Source organism: Nicotiana tomentosiformis, chromosome 6, assembly GCF_000390325.3.
Source record: "Nicotiana tomentosiformis chromosome 6, ASM39032v3, whole genome shotgun sequence".
Lineage (NCBI taxonomy): Eukaryota > Viridiplantae > Streptophyta > Magnoliopsida > Solanales > Solanaceae > Nicotiana > Nicotiana tomentosiformis.
This window is the reverse complement of record NC_090817.1, coordinates 33,580,173-33,590,729: the sequence shown is the minus strand read 5'-3', so window position 1 is coordinate 33,590,729 and position 10,557 is coordinate 33,580,173.

Sequence of the window (10,557 nt, the reverse complement as noted above, 5' to 3'; positions counted from 1 at the left end):
AAAGTCAACTACCGGTCAAACTTCCAAACTTTTAATTTCTTATTTTTGCCATTTTAAGCCAAAGTTAACTACGGACCTCAAAATAAATATCCGGATACACTCTTAAGTCCGAAATCACCATATGAAACTATTGGAATCATCAAAATTTTATTCCGGAGTCGTTTGCACAAAAGGTAAACTCCGATTAACTCTTTTCATTTAAGCTTCAAAAATGAGAATTGTTCTTTCAATTTAATCCCGAATCTTCCAAAAATCAAACTCGACTGCACATGCGAGTCATAATACGTATTATGAAGTTGCTCAGAACCTTAAGTCGCTGAATGGTGTGTTAATTTTTAAAACGACAAGTCGGGTCGTTATAATTTTGATCCAAGTGTCTACATTAGTGGAGAAATACACGAAGGGCAACCCTATGTCACTAATGTGCATTTAAATATCTTTGTGTCTGTGTGAGAGAGAGTTAATTCTTTCCATTTGATATCCCATTTGTGTTTAAATTGCAATTTATAAGTTGAGATTCTCTCTTAAGTGTGAGGGCACATGAAATTTTGGATTGTGAACTTAATCCAATCTCCAATTGGGAGGAATGAACAAAAGAAAATTGTTGTGATAATGAGGCAAATTTTGAAGATTTAGTGTCATGACTTGGTTGCTACTTTGATTAATGTGGTGCTTGAGCACGTGAACTGAAATGAAATTTGCGAGAAGTTGTTGGCAATTCATATGCTTTGGATTAATTATTGGTACCGACCGATGTCACTAGATTGTGTTTAATTTGAACCTTTTTGACTTGAAATGATGTTTGGCATGTCATTGAGCTTAATTGATGATTTTATTGAAGGATGTTCTTAGTTGTTGAATTGCTTGAGGACAAGCAATAGTTTAAGTTTGGGGGTTTGATAAGTTGGTATTTACCAACTTTCCTGTTTTTGATAATTAGACTTTTGTATGATTTTGCTGAGAAACTAAGGCGTTTATTGAGGTTTATTGGCATATTTCAGGTAACATATGATTTGGAGGAGATACGGAAGAAAACAAGTCAAAATGTGTTAAATTAGGAAAAATGGACTGCTGCTAGTTAATGCTCTGTGCGATCGCAGAGAGTTACATTCGATCGCAGAAGTCCAGGAGAAAAAAGCTATGCGAACGCGGTTGAAGTCATGCGATCGTGAAGAAGTAAAGTTGGTCAGCACTGGTCAAACGTTCTACGCGAACGCGTATGTATTTAGGTGATCGCGTCAATTGCAGAAGTTGTTCACCGCGATCACGGTTTTCTCTATGCGACTGCATAGCACATTTTCTGAGCAGAAATGGAATTTCACGTTTTGATCCCAAACCCATTTAATACATGACCTAGCTCATTTGACATGTTTGACATATCTTGACAAGAGAACACAAGTTTTGGAGCTAGGGTTCTTGCACACACACTTGGGTCTTGAAGATTTGAAGCTTTTGGTTGAGAATTTCGTACTCATTCATGATCATTTCTTCATTTCCGTACTTTGTATTGAATGTTTAAGTGTGTAGTATTTTTTTCCAACACTTGAATCTTGTTTATGAAAAAATTCATATTTAAATTGTGGATTAAATATCTTGTTGTGCTTATGTGTTGAACGATTTTTATTTATATTGAAGTGAGTTATTGTTTCTTTAATTATTCTTATTTTTTTAATATTTCCAAAAGGATTAGCTAATCATAGGACTCGCCCATTTACTTCGAATTAGTTTTGGGAAAGATAATTTGGGGTTGGAAAAGATTAATTAACAAGAACTTAAGACGTTAACCCTCACTTTATAGATTCTACCTAGGGATAGGATTGACCTACTTGTAGCCATATTCGGGTATGCTTAATCTCTTAATTATTTTAGGGATAATTCAATTAGGAAGTCTTGTTAGTCTTTAAAAGAAGCTAATAAAGAATTATTATCCGATGCTAATTATCATAAACTCGCTCATATTTATAAAATCGTGAAATATATTGGATCGGTACTTGAATGTAATTCCCAATACATCCATGCTTGTAGCCATTGATCATTTTACTTGCTTTATAGGTTAGTTTACATTTTCACAATTAGTTATTAACATTTTCTCAAAACCATTTTAAGTGTTCGGCTTAGCATAATAAGCGATAATTCTCTTACACGCCTAATCGTCTATATATTGTTCTCTGTGGGATTCGACCCCGACTCATAGTTGGGTATATTATTGCATGCGACCGTGTCCATTTACTGTTTAGTAGTGGATTTGGACGTCATCAAATTCATGTTTTCCTTTCCTATTACTATTATTTTGGTAAATTGATTTTCAAGATGAATTTACTATGTTGAGTCATTATCTTATACCCTGTTGAGTTGTTAGTAATATATCGGTTTTAAATAAAAGAATTAATAACATATTTACCTTACGTGACTCTTAAGTTAGCACTCATCGTTTCATTCGATACTTTACTATTTTTAATGTTCGTCATATTTCACTTTATTCGATTTCTCAACTTAGTTTCCTTACCCTATTTGATATTTCTACTCTACTTAAAAATAAATTGCTATTATGTTTTGATTTATTAAATTTTAGATTCAAATCAGTGGCTTATCTAATGCCTTATTTTATTAGAAAATGTTATTCTCTTCAACCAAGTGTTTTCCAAGTTAAACACATTTTCTCATTGATTTTCTGTTTGGTTCAGAAACTGAAATGTTACTTTATTGTATATAAATAGATCCCTTGAATATTATTTATTAGTATTTGACACGAATACTATGTACCTGATAGCACGTGGATTTTGCTGTGCGAAAGTGATATGAAAAATGTGGGCACAAGGTGCTATGTGTGTAGCATTTGGAAGTTGTGATTTATGATTTGAGATTACGAGAACTGGGATTGTTGAAATTAGTGTATTAAGAATGATTAGATTGGTTGAGTTGTTATCGTTTTACCTATTTGAACACATTCATACTTCATCCATACCCCGACTATGTCGTTGCTTAATTATTTGGTTATTTCTTAGTGCCATTCGTGTTCCCTTTATCTTCACTGTTGGTTGTAATTTGAACTCTCTCTACTTTTGGCCTTACATTGATATGTTTTCCATTATTACCGTTATACTGCACAGGTTATCTTGACTAGTAAGTGTCTTGACTGTACCTCTGTAATGACCCGACCGGTCGTTTTAAGAGTATTAGCCCTGATCCCCTATTTATCGCTTCCTCTATTTCATTTTGTAGTTACTTGACTTGCCGGGGTGCTTGGTGTCGGGTTCGGATGAGTTTCGGGGTGAAATGGGATACATAGTCCCTAAGTTTGAAGTTTAAGTTGTAAGAGTTGACTGTAGGTTGACTTGTATTAAGACAACTTCGGAATAGAGTTTTTTCGGTTTCAATAGCTCCTTATGGTATTTTGGACTTATGAGCGTGTTCGGATGTTGATTTGGAGGTCCTTAGGTTATTTTATCATTAATTGGTGAAAATTGGAAAGTTGGAAGATTTTTGGAATGTTTGACTGGGAGAGAACTTTTTGATGTCGGGGTCGGATTCCGATGCTGAAAGTTTGAGTAGGTCCGTAATGCCAAATGTGACTTGTGTGCAAAATTTTAGGTCAATCAGACTTGATTTGATAGGTTTCTGCATTAGATGTGGAAGTTAGAAGTTTATAAGTTCATTGAGCTTAAATTGGGGGTGCAATTCATAGTTATAGCGTTGTTTGATGTGATTTGAAGGCTCGACTAAGTTCGTATGATATTTTAGGACTAGTTGGTATAATTGGTTGAGGTCCCGGTAGCGTCGGGTGTGATTCAGATCATATTTGGCGCATTTCGGAACTTGGGAGATTGCAGATTTTGTTGGTGCTGGTGCTGGAACCACGTTCACGAAGAGTTCTTTGTGGTAGATGGGATTTAGTGCTATGCGTTCGCGAGACTGGGTTGGCGATCAAGCAGGTTGGTGCAGTAATGAATCGCAAACTCGTGGGTAAGATCGCGTTCGCATAGAGGAAGTGAAGGCGGGGGATTCACACACGGTTCTTCATCGCGATCGCGTAGGTATGAGGGACCAGTGCTCCACGTTCGCATAAGAGGAAAAGTAGGGCAGCATCATTTTATGCTACGCGAACGCGAGGCTAATTCCGCGTTCGTGAAGAAGGAAAACTGGTCATCAGAACTTAAAATTTCAAAATCAAAGGTTTGCTCTCATTTTCATTTTGGGACTTTGAGAGCTCGGATTGAGGCGAGATTTTGGAAAATTTTAAGAGAAAATATTTGGGTAAGGATTCTTGATTCATTTTTGATTAATTTCCACTAATCTATCATTAATTTCTTCATTTAATTAAGGATTTGGGTTGAAAAATTAGGGGGGGAAAGGTGTAAAGTTCTTAGACCAAATATTTGGGTTTTAAAAGGCCATATGAGGTCAGATTTGGATAATTCTTATATGGCTGGACTCGATACTGAATGGGTGTTCGGATTTTGTAACTTTTATCCGATTTTGAGACGTGGGGTCGGGTCGACTTTTTGGGGCGATTTTCCAATTCTTTGTTAAAATCATAATTTCATTATTTAGATTAGTTTCTCATAGTTATATTTGTAGTATGTAATTGCTTTTGGCTAAATTTGAGCCGTTCAGAGTCAGAAAGTCGAGGGAAAGGCCTTCTTATTGACTGATTGAGCGTGATTTGAGGTAAATGACTTGTCTAACCTTGTGTGGGGGAAATCCCTCTTAGGATTTGGTATTGTTGTGACAATTTGTGATATGTGAGAGCCGTGTACGCGAGGTGACGAGTGAGTACACGGGCTAAATATTGAAATTCCAGTTTAATCTAAGTAGCTTCCTTTTTATGCCTTAACTGAGTTACTTTAGCATGTATAGTCATCATGTTTAGCCTAATTTCACCTGTCTACTTGTCTTATCTCTTACTTGCAACTTGTACTACATGCTTAGTTGAATTACTTGCTTTCTTGATTCCATATTCCTTATTTAACTTTGGGATTCTTTACTTGAAATTGCTATCCTTGCAATATCATTGTTTCAGTTGTTATGTTTTGGTTCCGTGATTATGTAATACAACATGGGATTTTCAAAATGAATGATAGTATTTCTCAAATTACAATGATGAATAAACCGTAAGCACCCCAAAACCCGGTGTCACAAGTTCATGAGCGTCAACTAAGAAGTAAAATAAAATACAGCATCTGTCCAGGACACAAATTACATAAGAAAGAGTTATAAACAACTCTGAAGGAGACTCTGCCGGCTGCGGATCGTAATATGAAATGCAGCTCATGGTAAGTCTCCGCATCATCCGCGCCTCCGCGCCCAAAGAACCACCAGACATAATATACAAGTGTAGTATAAGTACGTAAATCTACGTGTACCCAGTAAGTATCTAGCCTAACCCCGGAGGAATAGTGACAAGGGGTCGAGATCGACACTCACTAGAGGTCTAATAACATCAGGTACAATAAATAGGTAAATAAATATGACGCAGAGTAAATAAATGAAATAGACAAGTAATAATACGTGTTACGATTCCCCTTTTTACAATAGGCTCAGCTCTCAATTAGCAAATTCCTCCTCACACGGAGCATGTATATATTCACCAAAATGGGTCGTTATACTTCAAACCAGGAAAAACTCACAGATACACTGTCTTATGACCAAATATTACGCACGATTTCATGAGGGTATTTTTATAGAAATGTCGAGGCGTACACCCCGATCCCATCATAATCTGTGCACTACCGAGGGTCTAATGGCACGAACTATAGATGCAACTATTAAACTGCCGAGGCGAACGACCCTCTCCCATGAGAGTGTGGTACATAAATCCTGCCGAGGCGAACGGTCCGATCCCATTAAAATAAGAAAATTTAACGGGTCCTTGACCCCACTCACGAATAAACGTGTGAGTTATAATTTCTTTAACGAAAAACCTTTCAATGAAACATATATATATATATATATATATATATATATATATATATATATATATATATATATCACGGAAACAATTTCATAAGAGGAGTACAATTATTCTGTGACTAATCATGAAACTCGTGAAGTCTCTACAATAACAAGTCTATCACTCTACGCATGTCTAGTCTCAAGTAAGAATGTGAAATAAAAGAATTTAAACAAGCAAAGATAATCCCTATAGTGCAAGTATAGCATGGTGTGAACCTAAGTCTACCCGGGCAATAACATGAGTCTAACTACGTACGGACTCTCGTTACCTCGTACGTACGCAGCCCCCACAACGAATAAAACCTATGGTAGGTCCATCTCAGGAGCAACATACTGTATAGAAGTTAACCAAGAAATTTCTTCTCAGGGGGCAATCTATTGTAACAAGTAAAATATGCGGTGATATATATATATATATATATATATATATATATATATATATATATATATATATATATATATATATATAGTTAATTAAGTTAATTCTGACGAATCATTAACATTTGTCAATGTCTTGAACTTATTTCTTTTTTAGTCTGAGCCAAAAAGTATGACCTCTTTCCTTATTTGGAAACAGTTTACCTTTATACAATGATTTATAGCCACACAAAATATATGTGCCTCATTTTACACCACAAGTTCAAAAGTCTTCTCTCTTTTCTTAAACTCCGTGTCCAGTCAAATGAGTTTACATAAATTGAAACGGAGGGAGAATATTTTTAAATCTTATCGGAACGAGGTCAAAACTTAAATAGTAACACAAAATCAGCCTCTTTGTGCAAATCACTCTAAGTTAACAGCTATGTATCCTCTTATTAAAACATATACCTGATCTTTTCTGATAATTGTTTAATTTATTTGGATCTCTGACCTGGTTAGTACTAGTGGGATTTATGTAAAGAGAGAATGTTTGCTTCCAATGTTTTCGTCTTAGTGGGTTTAGGCTGAGCGCCTGTCTCGCATTGAAAGGGATCGTTTATCGCTCTGAAACTTAGATGAAGGTCAAAGGTTGAAATGTGAGTCTTGCTCACTCTTGAGAGTTATATTTACAAGTGAAAATTTCAGCATATCTGTACATAATACAAGAATAAATTCAAATAAATCTTCTTACTACTAATGTACAGAAAGATGCCTCTAACATATTAATATAAATATCCAATAAAATCCATGCATTATTGAATTAGAAATGATCGCATATCGTCAAATAAAATAAACTTTAGTTTACCAAATATATGTGGACTCCTTTGAGGATGTCCGAATGTTGAGGCCAACGGTGAAGGAGCCTTGGATTTAAAATATAAAGAAGTAACTAATCAAAGAAGACAAGGGGATTCAATCTCTACTATATATAAATTAAAGATATTTTTTAACTTCATATATATAGTGTAACTAGTGAATAGTAGAAAAAAAGAATTATTGAATTTACAAATAATTTTTCATAATACCCAATTATTAAATATGTTAAAATTAAAGTTTATGTATTTTTGGATTGGAATTCCTAATCCATATCGTAAAACTTAGTTGTAAATATAACTCTAACTTTCTACTTTTGTGTAATCAATATATAGGTACACTAATATTTTTTATTTTTCTTAAAATAAGGTAAAGTTAGAACGTAATTTGAAGAAAATGTTTGCTTTAAACTACATCTTTTGGAATTTTTTTTTTCTTTATTTTTTCTTTCCTTTTCCCTTTATTTTACCTTTTTTTTTTGTTTTTTTTTTTCTTTCCGCACTTTCGTTTTTCTGCTCTAACTTTCTGGTCACCTTTCCTAACTATCTAAATATTTAACTCTAAAAATAATACCTCAAAATCGTTAAATTATATAAGTAAAATTACATAATTCTCAAAAATTATCTGCTCATTTCATTTAAAAGTTCCTCCTATAAATTCAACATAAGAGTATTCACATGAACTTGGGACTCAAATCTTAAGTTTCAGTCTCCATGCGAAGGCAGTGTATGCAAAAACTCTAATGAATTTAACAAATTCCAGATAAGATATTGATATTATATTTGAGTTTCTATAGGCTTAAACAGGGGAGATACTTGTCCATGGGTATTGTCTGGTGCTTCATAGTTCATATTCATCACTCTATCTCCATGAATACTGTATCATAAAATTCAAATTCAAATGAAAAGAATCGTACGTAATTAATTAGGAAGAACAATCTTGTATTATTGTTACCGTAACGGTTATGGCTAACTTGACATACACCCTGCATAATTCTGTTAGAATCATAGCACATTATTGCGGTCATCATCATTCTCATTTCCATTTCACAACAAAAAAAGATAACTAAGGCACTAAAAATTCAAAACGTTAACCATAAAAATCATAACCGTCTCCACCTTAATCATTTGGAGTTTATCTTTCACTAGGCATAATCCATAAACCACCATATTACGAACCAGAATCAACAACTTTTAGTACTATGTATTTTAGCAGCCACGATAATTAGCACCAACCCACCAAATGAATGAGTCGGTATTAATTTTCTTAAAGTATAGCCTACCTAAATAGATTTTTACTCCAGCTCTTCTGACAAGTACCGAAGCATTATTCTTCATACTGAGAAAAGTTCTAACTCAAAATCACGTAAAAGGCCCACATTTTTTCACACAAAGGAAAAAAAAAGCAAGAAAAACGAAGAAATAAAATCAAGAACTTTAAATAAATATCTCACAGACAAAACATTCAGTCACAATGATTTTCAAGTTTCATAGCAAGAGAAAAGAAAGAAAAAGACCTTGTACAGTACTAAAGAAGTAAAGTAAAGAAAAACAAAGAGGGGAAAATTAAAAGAACCTGCAATTCTCTAAGTAAAGTATGGTGAGCTTGTACGTACAAACATTGATACAAGAACATGTCACAAAGGGTTAGATTTGATGGTATTCTTCTTTCAATTTCCAGAAGAGACATACTAAATTTAAATTTAACATTCAAATATATTATACAAAAGACACATTAACATTACCGTCAATAAACTGCTTAAAGAATATCACAAAAAAAAAAAACAATTAATCACATCTTGAATTAATCACTTATGTTAGAAACGTACACCACCAAATTTACTTGACTTCAATTTGTAAGGTAATGTCCCAAACCTTAATAAAGGAAGACTGCATGATCTTTATGTCATTCTTCTTTAAGTAATATATATGGCATGAATAATGATAAATTTGTTCTCTAATTTGTAATGCCACTAAAAGGTAAAAGAGTGCAAGTGCATGCTTTGAGCAAAAAGCTCCAATTATTATATTTCCTTCAGGGAAAATCCAAAAAAAAAAAACGACAAAAATAATGATCCTAACTAAATTAAAAGTTTGTATAACAAAACATCTTCCATTACAGAAGGGGCACAAAAAACGGCTTAAGCTTCAGCAATTCAGTATGCAAACAGATTAGCATTTCTGGAAATCGTAACCGAGTTATGTAAATTGAAATAAGAAAAATCAACTCAATTCTAAAGGGACAAACTTACAAAAAGATTTGGTAGATAATGATAAAGAGAATTCTCACCACGCACGAATGAAGATTGGGGATAAAAGATTATGATCTATCTGTATATTCCTCCCATGAATTGATAGCATGTTATTAATAGTAGTCGTCATTGAAGGTGAAATTATTTAGATAATTAGTAATAGAGACTTTTGGACTTTCTAAACTGAAAAAGAATTGGGTAGAAGATGACTAACGGTCTAACGAAGGTGTAATTAACAGAATACAATTAAGAAGTGAATTTTGAATATTTTAGTGTAGCAGAAAATAGAGAAAAATAGGAAAAACCCCCAAAATTTGAGGAAAAAGATAAATGTGATTCTTGACCAAAGAGACATGCCACCTCACTTTTCAATTCCCCTCTTTTATATAGATATAGATAGATAGATAGATAGAAGATAGATATATAGATATAGATTAAGCAATATTTTTTATTTAGTTGAGATAGAATAGTTGAAAATTTCATGTATATACATATAAATTTAATTTTCTTTTATTGATGAAATCACAAAAGATAATACTCTATTTATCAGAATTAGAGTTTAAATGAATTTCATTTTTCATTACCGATTTTCTTTAGTCTTTTAATATGCATGGGCACTAACTTCAGAAGTTTAGTCCCATCATCGTAATTTGTAGTGTGCTAAGAGGAAACAATTTCATTCCCATTAACAGTTACCAAATTGAGAGACTATGAATCAAAAATTTCAGCAGGTACCTCATCAAATATCAGTTCTAAAGGTAAATGTTTACTTGACTCTGGGATTGATCATGAATTAAAATATGAATACTCAAGATATAGAGATTTTGGCCGTTAACTTCCGGAACCCAAAAAAAAAAAAAAAAAAAAGACTAACAACACACAAACACATCAACACACATTCTCAACTCAGTGCAACAAAGCTTTTTACTAAGGGAAAAAACAACTCAGTTAATGTAGTATAAGACAGTCCTGAATCATCCTTCGCCTCAAGATTCAAGAAACAAAATAAAATAATAAAAGGCAATTCAAGCACAGTACATAATAATAACACCATTATTTGATACAAATGAAAACTAAATGAAAAAAGAAATTACAGCAAACGCAGGGAAAGCAAAAAGGCT